Raw genomic sequence first — 12,730 nt, forward strand, 5'->3', positions numbered from 1 at the left:
CTGGACAAATGTTTCTGAGGCCGCCTCTCCCTTCATGGGTTGGGTGTTAAAAAGGAATTTGATCCCTTCGGAGAAAAGGTTAACCATGAAAGGTGCTCGCGACCCATTAGTCATCTATTATCAATATAATCTCACATTCCAGTCACCATTCATCATGTGGGGAAAAAGCTGTAATGTAGCCCGCCATGAATCAATAGAATTGTGCTCTGTACGTCGCACATTAAAGGTGACTCTCATCCCGCATAACTCATGCATCCATCCATTCGTTTGAACTGTGCCCTCGCTGCTCATGTATCTTATTGCCGTTTCGGGTCATCCATGTCACGCCGGTGAATAAAAAAAAAGAAAAAAGAAAAGAAAAGTGAACATGGGCTCAAACCAATAACGTTCCTGAGACTATTCCAGAGGTCAGCGCTGAGATAAAGTCAGAAATAATGAGTTTCTTCCCAGTGGGAAATTAAGTAATACTATCCCGATGACAAACTATCTGATTCAAGCCTCGGGGCTGTGACTATCATTTCCCTCTCGCTGTGCACCAGCTAGCGCTCATGTTGAGAGAAGTAGCTCTGGGTTGTTGCGGGCACAACACTGCTGAGATTAGTGGTGATTAATCTGAGGGGTGGAACTCGTAACGCGGCTGCAGTCAAATTGGCAGTTTCTGATGAAAATATGTGCAGAGGAGCAATTAGAAAGTGTCATTTACCCCTCGAAACAAACCGACAACTTACACCACCTCACTGACTACTTTTTTATTTTTTATTTTTTAAAAACTGTTATAAACTGCTTGACCTTCAGATGCTTTGCTGTTGGATGAGATGATAAGAGGCCCCCTCCAGAGCTGAACAGGTGGTCAGCCGCCCACCACAACACACTCTGGCCAACCCTAAAATGATATTAACCTTTCCACAAAGCAGCCTCTCCCACTGTGGCTGAGCGGCTAATAACTTCACTGCCAGCTGTGTGGCTGCTGCAGCTCAACTCTGACTACTGCACACTCAGCTTATCTTCGCCGACATCATTAACATCGTGAGCGAAACGCCACGACTCAGGTTAGGGAGGCGTCAGGGGACGCCACAAATGAAACCCAACTTTGAAAAAAAAAGCATCCCCACTGTCCTTGGCCGTCCTCTGATCTGAATGATTAAGGCGCCTTTGTCAATGCCTGTCTTCACAGGGGTTGCTTTTGACAGGACTATCCTATATCTGGCAGGGAGCTCGAGAGCAGATGGTCGCGGCGGCTACGTCGAGAACGCGCTCGCTGGGCGGTAGAAGAAGGGTGGCCTGTTTTCATTAAGCTAATGAATGTCTTGAGCTACTCCGCCGCTCCATGGCGAGCAATTTGGGCTTTAGAAAAAGGGGCACGGTTCGGTGTTAAATGAGGTTTGAAATGATGCAATGTGCCCCCTGCGGTCTCAACACTGATAACTATGCAGATATCAGATGGAAGGGTGTTGTGAATGCAACGATTACGACGCGCAACAACATTCTCGACATTGGACAAATATTCGGCGATACAATGGGCGCCCAGATCGACTTATTTGTATTTCATGAAGGGTAACTTCTACACGAAGGACAAACATTTAATTGAGAGCTTTCATGCAGGATGAATTCTAATATATCAATCTCCATATTCATTCCGGGACAAAAAAAAAGCCATTTCTATAATATTCTGGGTCTACAAGGCTTAAAGCAGGAGGTGAGGGATGAATCGTGTGACGCTAATGTGAATCTGCGAACCTGCTAATGCAGCTGAGCAAAGCACTTTCTCTAACAACCTCCATGACTGAGGCCTGCCTCTTAGATTACGATGAGTTCTTAAATTCCTCCTCATAGTTGAGAGCCCGCTGCACTGCCACATCGGCCTACAAGTAAACCAAATACCATCAGTTTGAGAAACACGTTTTCCAATTTGACAGTAGACCACTGTATGATGAAATACAGAAAACAAGTGAGCAAACACAGTCCAGTTAAAAAAAAAACACACAAAAAAACATCACCCTGCACATACAGAGACAAGACAGTACTGATAAAATTGTTCTTCTGGTAATGCATTTTGCCCTTTTCTGTTGTGTGCACAGAATTCTTGTATTTGCTTTGTGTTCTCTGTATTTGCAGCGATTCGTTAAGCTACAGCTGTGCTTTCAAACAAACGTGCCCCTCAGTTTATTTCTTAATGGGAAAGTCCCAGTGATGTTACACATCTAGGTCTTTTAACAGGTCTCAGAGGGTACGACTACGTGCCTCGTGAACTTCTGTCTGCAATGGTGTGAGACTGCAAAGGTGTATATATTGGCCACTGACTGTCAGGCTTTAAGACTACAATAAAACAACACACTTTGACCTCTATAGCCTATATTTCTGCATATTTCTTTATCATGGTGTGGTTGAATATTATTTCTGGCCTATAGCACATAAAACTGAAATTATTTTACACATTAATAAAAAGTTCTTCTTGCACAAGGGCCCTTGTGGAATGGATGAACTGTGGGCTTGGACAACGTTCAGCACTTGCACACTTCCTGGGAATGTGCCAAACAAAGTCCAAGGGCAGCAAGAACAGTGAAGTCTGGTAAGCAGTGTTGGGCAAGCTACTTTCACAATGCAATATATTACATATTACTAGTTACCTTCATTTTAAAGTAACATATTACATTACAATATCACTGTCTGCATAGAGAATTATACATCTTATGACGCTACTTCTTAGTTACTTTCAACAAAATTCACCAAATAACATATATAGAACATCCATCCATCCATCCATTTTCTTCCGCTTATCCGGGGCCGGGTCGCGGGGGCAGCTGCCTGAGCAGGGACACCCAGACTTCCCTCTCCCCGGATACTGCCTCCAGCTCTTCCGGGAGGACCCCAAGGCGTTCCCAGGCCAGCTGAGTGACATAGTCACACCAGCGTGTCCTGGGTCTTCCTCGGGGTCTCCTCCCGGAGGGACATGCCAGGAACACCTCCCGAGGGAGGCGTCCCGGGGGCATCCGAAACAGATGCCCGAGCCACCTCAGCTGGCTCCTCTCGATGTGGAGGAGCAGCGGCTCTACTCTGAGCTCCTCCCGGGTGACAGAGCTCTTCACCCTATCTCTAAGGGAGCGCCCTGCCACCCTGCGGAGGAAACTCATTTCGGCCGCTTGTATCCGGGATCTTATTCTTTCGGTCAAGAACAATTAAATGTATAAGTTACGAGATAGGAATAAATATTTGTATTAGTAGGCTTAGTCATATGAAACATAATAGACCTATACCTTCTACAATGTAGTCAATAATGACATGGAAAGATGCATGCACAGGCATATGTGATTCAAGAGTGTAAATTAACTCTCGGAGGATTAGCCTTGATTATACAGTTACATGACTTAACTGTCGTAATATGCTACTGAAATATTATTAGTAATTTGTTATATTACTCCATTACTGCTAAAGGAAATACATTTCAACACTGCTGATGAGTATCCTCGAGTGATGCCACTTGAGTCGATGGTGGTTGGGGCGTAAATGTAAAAATGTAACAAATCTGGGTGTGGAGTGATTAAAGAGTGAGCTTAGCATGTGTCTGTAGCCAGCTCCTCATCCCTGCACAAGGCTAGCTGCACGAGGCTACATTAGCTGCTACTAGCATAACACACTGTAATGCATACTCATTATATAAAGAGTTGTTTGAACACACTCATTTGTTGGACTGAACTATTGGGAGTCAATTCAAATCCATTGTATTCATGTAGCTCAAAATCACAATCACATTGCCTCAGTGGGCTGTGCAAACTGTACAGTGAAAGTCAAATTTTTCTTGCATTAAAAGCATCCTTCCCAAGTCCAACAATGATGCAGGAGTGCAGGTAAAACTCGCGACAACGACGTGGGGCTTGACACACCGACAGCCTACCGGGGTCGTCGATGACCACTTTGGCCCTATTTGTTGTTGTGTGTCCCGTACCATGGGCACTATTTGTGCCGTTGTCGGTGGCTTTTTCAGCCTTTGTCGCCACTAGGTTCTTTGATGTGTGTCTGCAGCGCCTGGGCCCTTTAGTCGCACTACCCTGACCTCTCAACATCATTGTAGATTGGAAATAATCTGAGCGCTTCAAACAAGAGTCCACCTGTCGCATGGTCCTCGTCATTATATCTCCATATGCTCCTACATCTAGTTATGCTGGTGCCTGCGTTTCAGTAATGGGATCAGTTCAGTGTCAACTTCAGTACAACTGGGCCAGCGTTTTAAAAATTGAGTTTCATAAGACAGCCTGTTATCCCCCAAACTTTAATATTAAGGATGGCTGTGATCTACATTTATTTTCATGTGGTGTCAGACCGCAGTGACTGAGGTAAATTATTTAAAGGTTTTGGAACAGATGAAATCCTTACATTTTTGACATGGGGCACTTAGCTGCAACAAGGGCATGTAAACCTGGGCATGAACAACAGGAGGACTGAGCCAGGAATGATCCACAACATGTAAAACAGGAGCTGACACGCACTCAGCCAAAATGTATTGTTACCTTTACACAAATTATGCTGTTTAACATAATTTTGGCCCCTTATATAAGGACAAAAGCTTCTTTCATTAACTAACCCATCTATGGTGTTCAGAGGAAAATGGCGGGGAAACAGACAAAGACAGGACATGGGTAAAACCCGACGCATGAGGATAAACTTTTAACATGAAACGGGAAATCACAAAGCTAAAAAACCCAAACCATGACCAAAACCCACTGCTGTCGAGAAGAGGATTTTATCAGAATAGAAATATACATAATACATTTATAGAAACTGTTTTGGCTGCAGGCTGTAATATTTTATCTTTATTTCATACCTTTTCAGTAATGTGCCCTATGAGGCCTGAGATCTCTATGAACGCACAGCATCATCCCAGCTGAGTTTAATTTTCCATACACTCAAAATACTTCTGAGAATATTGTGTTCTTGAACCTTATTCGTATCTGCTAAATTAAAAGTAATACAATCAGTAAAAGATCAAAAGAAGAACACACAGATGAAAAAAATCAAAGAGAACCTCGGGATGATTTTATCTACCAAACAAACATGTTTGCTGTGCTCCAGTATTAGGTCAGTTCCATGGAAAGAATACAAACATTGACGTTTTTTGACTTCAAGGTGCCGTGGTGCTGCAGATCCAATAACAAAAAGAAGAAGAAAAAATACCATTTCAGCTTTTAAGCTGGAAAATGTGCACAGTGGCCTCCCTTTAATGCAGTGCACCGGGGCCAGTCAAGATTTGCAGATGTCCTGAGGCACTTACTGCCAGGTTAGCGAGCTGTGCTATTGGGGAAGGTCCAGGTCCTGTGTGATAGGAGGATTAAAGCCTCAGGTAGAGGTTTATGCTTTAATGACAGCTGGGGATGACTGGGCTGTGAGCTTGTCAGAGGAGTGTGTCCTATCACCTCCACAGACATTAAAGAAAGCAGATGAGTGGTTGTTTGGCGCTCGCATGACGAGCAGAGGAGATTTGCTACTGTTCACTTGGAGAGCCTTTTAGAGAGGAATCAATCATCAAATGGAGCGTTTGAAGTCAGTGTTAATACTGATAATCTGATATTAAGGTATGGCTTTCCAACTGTTGCCTTAAGAGAGGATGTTTCGCTGTCAAAACATCATTAAACAACTTCGGACATATGCGGGCAGTCTTTGTAGGATCATACACTGCACCACGAGAGTTCAAAGAGTCTAAATCGCAAAAGCGTTTCACAGAGAGATGAGTGAAACCATAAAACCAGTAGAAACCTGGGGAAAAAAAAAAGAAAAACGCTGAGCATAAAGTTCATTTGCGCTGAGTTAAAAAATAACCCAGATCTTACTGATGCTTCATCACAACAAACTGGAGCAGAATGTCCCAATAAAAAAATCCCAATTCCCAATCACAAACCCTGAACAGCCTCCACACAGAGACAGAAAACAAAACACACATCATCATTATGGATCAGGCGACAAGCAACTTCGGCCAAGACCAAAGCAGATGAGCAGCTAGCAATGCCAAAATAACGCAACACAACTAATATGATATATTCAGTCCTATGAAAGTGATCCAGATCGGTTGTGTTTTACTCCAGCTGCAGCAGCAGCAGCAGCAGCAGCAGCAGCGGTTACCTAGTTTTCCTGTTAGAGCGAAGACAAATCAATTTGTACAACCTGAGCTCCATAACAAGCTTCAGCCTCTAAATGACAAACGACTTTTCTGCATCGAATCTCCTCCACTTCTTCAGAAACTGGAGAGGCAGAACATTACAAATCCTCTTCCAAATGCAACAAAAGGAAGATAAAAAATCAACACTGTCACTGTGTCTCATTTTCACTCTTAATATAATGCTATAACGTACACATTACAGTATGTAATATGATCGCTATACTGTTGGGAAATTAATGAATGAGAGGGGAATGTATTTTTCCATTTTGTTTTGATTAAAAAGTGACGCTGGGCGTGTGCTCACAGACATCAAACTGCAACTTTAAAGGAGCGAGATTGTAACATTCAAAAGTGGACTGAAATGATCAACAGAATGTGAAGAAATAAGAACGCTGACTGTATGTTAAGGAGATACAGCCGCAAGTTAGCATGCTAACCAGCAAGCTCCTGCCCACCCCATTCCAGGTGCTCGTTGCATGGGCCGCGAACTGCCCTGCTAACTGAGCTAACCAGCTGACAGCAGCTACAGTTAGACGGATATCCTTTATTTTAGTGATATGCTGCCCCCTATTTGATTTGAGTATTAATTCAACATGTGGCCAGTTCTTTCATATTGTACCTTAAGAAATATATGTATTTTTTTTTTTAAATCTCACATTCAGAAAATCTAAAACAGCAACATTTGTTGTTTTTTCTTTGTGTTATTTGTTGCCACTTTAGAATCAACAGAATATGTTGTAAACAACCGTGACATATTTTCAGCTAATTTCAGCTAAGACTGTTATAGCCAAACAAATAAGCCCAAATTTGGAGTTGTGTAACTATGAGTTACAACCATAAAAGCAATGACGTGGGGCTCAAAACCAAAACAGTGGGCTGAAAGATGCTAAAACGCTCCGTGTAGCTGAGGCGAACCACAGACACGATTTTGGGTGACATGTTTTTCCACGTCAACATCACACGCAGTAATTAGATGCACTGTTATTAATTAGAGCAGCTTTAATGAGGGATACAATGCAATTCAAAACACACATTACTTTATTTTTGTTTTCCCCGACCGTCCTGAGGCGGCCTCACCATTAGTCGCAATTAGCTTTAATTTTCTCCAGCTGAGAGCAGCTCCTTCATTTCTATTACACGCCGCACCGTGAGACAACAGTGTCAATCAACGGCGCACTCGAAAATCAAGTGAATCTTTGCGGCGCGCTGACATTCCACTCGAGTTTGTCACATTCCCAGAGCTAACACATACATGCTAGAAAATCCTGTTAGTCTTGTAATTCGTATGGAGCATATGTGGGATGATTGTATACACTGGGGAGTGTATTTATCTGTATTATATCTCAGCAGCATTGTGCTCGACAAAGTCATCACGCAAACACCGACTCCACCGGATCCAAGGAAGAACCGTGATGCTATCAAACAAGTGCTTAATTTTAATTCACACTCGGCGCTCCCGCCACTGTATTCAGCACTTATCTAGGCAAAACACCTTTCCACATGATAGGCCTTTCTTTGGGACACTGACATCTCTGGGCAGACAAAAATGGGATTTCTCTATGGATAGACCGCGGCTGCTGCACTATTTAAAGGTCACAATAACCCAAGACTGATAAGCTCAAAATTGTGGCTCCCACAAGGACACAATACGATTTAATGTGTTGTGGGCTGTGTGTGTGTGTGTGTGTGTGCATGTGTGCGTGTGTACCTGCAGGATGATTGGTTAAAGCACATACCCAGCGGAGGTAACTAGCTTGTTTTAAATGTGACAAGAGTAGAAATATGTCCAATTTATTCAAATTAAAAGGGCAGAAATCATTTTTTTTTTTTTTCATTCTCACTCACACACACACACACACACACACACACACACGCCGAATACTCCCAACTCTGGACTACCAGACAGTATCAGCCATTGAAAATCTATTTCATGCCCCAAGGTTATGAGATGCTAATCAAGCTGTCTCATTAAACAGCAGAGGATAAATTCTAGTTAAGAGATAATGAAAATGACTATGCTGATTATCTTAATCATATTTTTTGCTGAGTAAGGAGCGTTCGCTGCGCTCATTCTCAAGACGTCCATTAGCGGCTGTGAGCGTATCATTTGTTTACATGTCAGACCGGGACAGGTACAGATGTACCTCCTCTCCTCCCGTTAGCAGAGATCAACCTCGTCTTCAAGGATTCATCACTTTTTCAGAGATTATAGATAGAAAGCGATGGGAAGGTCACCGGAGGAGGGCTCCAAGGCTGAACGTCTTTATCTTGACAGGCTGTGAAACGACAACAAGACCTAATGTACATTTTACAGAGAGCGGTGCGCAAAATGCACCAGTCACTGCCAGTGAATGATGCGTTCGGCAAGCTTTTACCAGGTCTGAAATTTCTGCTCATTTTCGTATCCTATCATGCAAATAAACAAACTAAACAAAACAAAAAAAAGAAAAAACACAAAATTAATTTAGAGATTTTACTGTGAAGTTGGAGATTTATTCTGTTTTCAAGTAAATATGCCTCCCCTGTCAGCTCTCCACCCCGCTAATGTATTTCAGATGCTGACTGCTAAAAGTGAATTTCTTATTCAGCGAGCAAGTGTGGTGTGACATGTGGAATCTACTATTAGTTTACAGATGCCTTGTGGTACATCAGGGGAGGACTTCTGGAGAAAATAAACCAATCAGAATGTTACAGTGGTTATATTATTGCACATCCTGGACGCTGAATTCTGAATAGAACGTATCATTATAATTTTAGAATTATTTTAGATTTGACAGGATGATCAGTTATGCGCTGAGGCCCATGATCAGGGTTGAGAAAGTTGTGTAGTGTGCGATTGTAGTTGTGTGCCTATCGTATTACAGTGCTGAACACACTGAATCTGTCTCTTACCGCTGTTTGCTGGCAGCCCTTGCCCACGGACCATATTGAAAATTAGCTTCTATCTGTATGTGGTGCAATAAATGTACGCGTTGCCGTGCTAACTGAAGAGTGAAATTAAATAAAATACCCCTTTAATATGCTGTGTCGGCGCTGACTTTTGATTTTGACTGAAAGCTGCTTACACGCATGCTGTGCAAAAGTAGCCGCTGTCTGTCTGACTCAAAGCTCGACAAAGTTTGAGTCAATTATCTGTTGCATTGTAGAAGCCGTGATTAACATAAACTGCCACGGAACAAGGGCTTCATTCCTAGAGCAGATTCACAATCAATATCGAGCGCGTGTGTGCTTCCGTTTGCTTTTAACCCCCTGATAATCATGTATTAATTTCTTGCCCTTCTCTCTCTTTCTCTTTTCAGTTTTTTCCTCCACGGCTGTTCCCGACCAGACCTTGCCTGTTTAATTGTTTATTCACTTGTGCTGGCATTAAAGAGGGGCGAAATCACGAGACAGCTGCCGCGAGGTTTAAGCCGATTTGAGATTTACAGACCACAGGTGCGTGAGTTACAAATGGGGTTTCTTAAAGCAAAAGGGGTTTTTGAGGGGAAAATGCACAAACTGCTCCAAAACTTATTTCTTCTTTATTGTGGGAATAAAAGGAGCATGTTTTAGCCAGATTAATTCCTATGAGCGCTTCCAGCTGAAACACGTTCTCATGATATGGTAACAATGAGCAGGGCGATTTGTTTTTCTGTGCTCGGCAGCTTTATCAAACGTAAGCACACCGCAAGAGCGCTGGTTGTTCAAGTATAAATCTCAGAGATATTATAAATGAGGACTTAACAGACTCTTTTTCTCAGAGGACATTTTGACTTGTCAAAAGGCTCAGCTGGACAGAATCAGAGAATTAATGAGAGCTTACATAAGGTAAGCTCTCCAAGCCAGTGGAATGATGCCATCATCAGTGTTTTTCCAAGCACCTGTGTTATTCCTTCTATGACGCGTCAAAATGACTGCAGTGAAAGCGGTCCTCCGTATCCGTCTGTCAGTGTTCCATAAAGAATGATTTCATTGAATCACTTTGCATCTAATTACGTTGCAGGAATGTGGCAGCTGTAAGCAGGAATTAGCACTATTAGACTGCTGAGGCAAGAAGAAAACAAACAGACTTATGACATTTTATACTTTATTCTGCTGCCAGTGACAGAACGGCAGACTGGACATTATTGAGAAAGTCGGCTCCCAGGGTGACATAAAATAAAACCAATTAGTTTTGTGCCTCTCGGTGGGGGCCAAAGGTTGTTAGTCAAAAAATTTAAATTGATCAGTGAAAACTGGCCAGAATTCATGTCTGTGCAGCCACAATGTATCAACATTTTTCACAACAGTAAATCCAAGACCCAAAAACAAATTGCTTTACAAAAGCATTAAAAGCAATCTATACAACAATTAATCCATCATGCGGCTGTTAAAAGAGTGAATTATTACACAATATCATCAAACATTCAGAAAATCAATTAGTTTCATTGCTTAAACTTCACATTTTGTCTGAAGAGTTTTGTCCGGACATGAATATTGCATCACTTCAAGGCCGTACTGTCTCAACTCCGTGAGAATGACCTGTTTTGAACTCAAGGTCTCTGCTGCGTGCAGCATCGTACTCATCTTCTCCGAGCTCTGCTCTGCTTTTTGTCGCATCCTCTTGTGCACTTGATCAAAGAGTTCCTTCATGTGGCTAATTACAATTAACTGAAAGTGCAGTGTTACCAAGATGTTCAAGATAGTGACACTGCAGTCTTGTGTGGTGCTGACTGTGCATTTAGGTCGCAGAAGCTGTTGTTAGACAACTGCTCCGTCCCTCTGGACTGCACTGCTGTGCACCCTCCGCAGACCCGGCACCGTTATGTTCGCCAGACAGCAGCAGGATTTTGATCCTGTACATTTTTTTGTTTACGACGAGACTGACTGACATTTTTAAAAACCTATCTCAATTATCTGTCTCAGTGGTTGGTGGCTCCGCTGGTTTTCATTAACCATCTGATCAGGAGCTGACTCTCACCTGGGACACCAGGTGAATGCAATTAACCAGCAGGCAGGACAGAGATAAAACACTCTATCTTCTATCTTTTCATTTTTCTCCCAATGTGTAGTCTCAGAGAGGGAATTGTTTCCCCGGCCAATAGAATCAGTATGTTGGAAACTATTGGTGTTTCCGTTTAATTCTGGACTGGACTGACAGGTGCCTACAGTACAGTTAAGTATGTACATATGTATATATACTATTTCACATCTATCCTAAACCTCTAAAGGTATGAACCATACTTTACAAACCATTGTGGAAGTCTTTTGCAAAAGCCGTTACCAACAAGGCTCATTCCTACCTTCTTTTTAGACCTTTATTGATGAACTGTAAGACTTCTAGAGGAGACCTCACCCCATCAAAATGCAAAATACAAGCCTGTTTTGCTCTAATGTTGACACATGCAAATGTACAACACAACGAAAAGGCACATTGGCTCTCGCAATCTGCTATTCCTTGTATCAAGAGCTCTGCCTCAGTTTGTTTTTAATCCCTATTTGCACCAGACTGTTAGAACCTGGGGACCTTGTAATAGTTGCCCAGGTACGTTTGTGATCTCAATCCTGTGTTTAATCCATGTTTCGTGTAATGCAGAGGTCATGTGAAAAAATGTGTCCAGTGCAAAATTGGCATGATGGTGAACATCAGCTTTCTGTTTTCAGACAACTGAACGAGTAAGAAATTTGATCGCTGCTCACAGAAGTCAACAGCTGTGAGATCGGTGGTAATTGGAAAGGTTAGGACCAACAACTGGCTGTCATGCTCAAGTACAGCCATAAGGCATCTATTACTTGCATTCATAAAGTGCTTTCGAGAATATTTCTAAATATCAAGATCTATGATGTTTATTGCAATATAGCCATAAAGTATCAAGTCATATCATTCTGTTCCATCTCAACCGGCCCTCTGCATGTGTGCCGCAAGTTTGGGGAATATTCAGTCTTCACAATTAAAAAGTACTTCCGAACACTTGGCCAGAGAATGCGCCTAATGAGCCAGAAACACAAGGACAGAGAGATCTCTCTGAGTGACTGTGGGTCTTCTTCTCCCAAGAAACAGGCTCAATTGGCATTTTTTTTTATAGATTTGAAATCAATGTAATGGAGTTAGGAGTTCCTGAACACAGCTTAATTACTTTTTTCAGCGCTGATCCTGAGGAGGAAACAGCAAATTGATTTCTACAGAGTGTCCTGTGGGGCTCACTGGACTCAAGTATGCCGCCCTAGCTCCTGAGGAGTAGTTAAATGTTCCTTCTGCCCTCCACTTGTCTCGAGTCCTTCTCTAATGAGACTGGAAAATCAGTAAACTACATTTTCAAACATCATGGGGCATGCCTCGACATAGAAATGAACTTTACTTGAGACACCGTCCGTGTTTTGTTGAGGATCTATCCTCTATAACTCTTACTGACACCCTGGCAGTGAGAACAAGAGGAAAAGTGACCAGAAGTGAGCAACTTCGAATGAGTACTTGGAAACAAGAGGGTGTCGTTCAAAGAAGAAGGGAGCCATGCAGGTTTTATATATTAGCACTGTCAGACAGAAGCGTATGATGGTAAAAAGTTTACATCCCTCAAAACAAGATGCATCGGCAAAAGCAATTAAAGGAGAAAACCTTAGGAT

At 42.4% G+C, this 12,730-nt stretch overlaps 1 protein-coding gene across 7 annotated transcripts in view; it reads right to left on the reverse strand.

Moving 5' to 3' along the window:
• Positions 1-12,730, reverse strand: part of khdrbs2 (KH domain containing, RNA binding, signal transduction associated 2) — an 86,269-nt gene that overhangs the window by 51,847 nt on the left and 21,692 nt on the right. The window lies entirely within an intron of this gene.

This window comes from Sparus aurata, chromosome 15, assembly GCF_900880675.1.
Source record: "Sparus aurata chromosome 15, fSpaAur1.1, whole genome shotgun sequence".
Classification (NCBI taxonomy): Eukaryota; Metazoa; Chordata; class Actinopteri; order Spariformes; family Sparidae; genus Sparus; species Sparus aurata.